We start from the raw sequence: 1,998 nt of genomic DNA, 5'->3' as shown, positions 1-1,998 counted from the left end.
ATCGGTAACCTCTGATTTGGCCCAGCAAGGCAGTGGGGGTTTAGCAGGAGCTGATAGTGTGAGGTTTGCAGTGAAACCCAAATAAACTTTTTTTCCTTTGTGGATACACATCTCAAGTGAGTGTCTTCTGCCTTCTTGTGCTTGACTGTAACAATGATGGCCAAATGCTAGCAAAATATCCTGTTTGGGATGAGGAGGTGACCTGATTATTCTCTTCCATCTGTGATTCTCATTGGCTTTATTCATCTTTACGTGAGAGTGTGATTGTGATAGGTGTAATGGGTCCAAATTTACAGCAACAGCATTTTGAAAATAAGATTTTACAAGAGCGATAAGAAAAACTGCCCCACGTTGTGTTCCTACCCTTATAATAAAAATAAACAGGGGCAATAAATAACCAGCGTCGCCATGGGAGGGAAGATGCGGGGGTTTCACCACTCTGGCAGCAGCACAAAGTTCTGGGCTGCCTGGAGGGGACAGGTGTCAGAGTAGCAGCCGTGTTAGTCTGTATCCGCAAAAAGAACGAGGAGTACTTGTGGCACCTTAGAGACTAACACATTTATTTGAGCATAAGCTTTCGTGAGCTACAGCTCACTTCATCGGTTGCATGCAGTGGAAAATACAGTGGGGAGATTTATATACACGGAGAACATGAAACAACGGGTGTTACCATACACACTGTAATGAGAGTGATCACGTAAGGTGAGCTATTACCAGCAGGAGAGCGGGGGGGAGGGAACATGGGGAAAATAGTGATGATCAAGGGGGGCCATTTCCAGCAGTTGACAAGAATATGTGAGAAACAGTGTGGGGGGGGAATAAACATGGGGAAATAGTTTTACTTTGTGTAATGACACATCCACTCCCAGTCTTTATTCAAGCCTAACTGCCTGGAGGGGACAGTTATAAGTGTGTTACTGTTTAAAAATAAATAAAAAGCAGCGCTCTGAAGTGGCGATCAGTGTAATGCACACAAACCTGGCTTTGGCATAAGAGGGTGTCTCCTCCACATTGACTTCTGTTTAATCTCCTTTGAATAGCTGTCTGATAAATGGTTGCCCTGCCAGCTCCTGGCACGATGATATTTGCAGAAGTGGGGAAAACTCCACTTTAAATGGAACAACTTTTGCAATGTCATTTTGTTAGCATTTGAAGCTCTTTAACCACCAGCACTGAATGGGGATGTGGAGAGGTGAAATGTTTCCACTAATTGAAATGGACCTGCCTGGGTCAGAGGAGGGAAAGCAGACACTGAACTAATGCCGTGGAGGAATGGCTTATTACGACCCAGCCAGAGTATTGTTTGTACTGGATAAAATGCTATAATATCTGCATTGTACTGTACGTTGAGACGGTAACTCAGCATCAGAGGCCAGCAACAGGGCAGACTGGTTGTGTGTAGGGTTCTGGGAAAGGTCGAGCACTGTGGGCTGAATCCGCCTTTGCAAGGGTGCTTGGTCCTCCTGTAATGCATTTCATCTGGGGAGCCCCAGCTGCATTGCAAACACTCCCCAGTCTCGCAGCTAACTCCTTGGAAGCAGGTAGATTTTGGCTCCATCTAACAGAGCAATAAAGCATGCAATAGAGAGGTTTAAGTGACTTGCCTGAGGCCGCTCAATGGTAGAACTGGAAATAGAACCCAGGAGTCCGGACTCCCAGTTCCCCTTGCTCTGACCACTGATGGCAACAGTGAATGTGCTTAAGATCTTAGCTGACTATGGATGGACTTGAGCATGTACTTAGTACTAAGCATGTCTTGATGTGTTTTGCCAAATCTGTGCCTAGGAGCTGCGGGCAAGCAGAGGTCCCGTGGCGCAGAAAGGACTGGGAAGTACCTGCAGTTCTAGGCATGGGTGGGAATTCACTCTGGGTGCACCCCACCTGCCCTCTCGCTGGATTGCGAAGCTGGAATGCCTCGGCCAGCTGCTGGGAGCAGAGAACTCCACAGGCGTCTGAGCACACACTCTGGGGAAGCGCCTCCCAGTTGAAATTAGGGGA

At 47.2% G+C, this 1,998-nt stretch overlaps 1 protein-coding gene across 2 annotated transcripts in view; it reads left to right on the top strand.

The window, feature by feature from the left end:
• USP28 (ubiquitin specific peptidase 28) overlaps window positions 1-1,998 on the top strand; it is a 109,554-nt gene that overhangs the window by 29,632 nt on the left and 77,924 nt on the right. The window lies entirely within an intron of this gene.

Source organism: Eretmochelys imbricata, chromosome 22 (genome assembly GCF_965152235.1).
Source record: "Eretmochelys imbricata isolate rEreImb1 chromosome 22, rEreImb1.hap1, whole genome shotgun sequence".
In the NCBI taxonomy this organism is placed as follows: Eukaryota; Metazoa; Chordata; order Testudines; family Cheloniidae; genus Eretmochelys; species Eretmochelys imbricata.
This window is presented reverse-complemented; position numbering and strand designations above follow the sequence as displayed.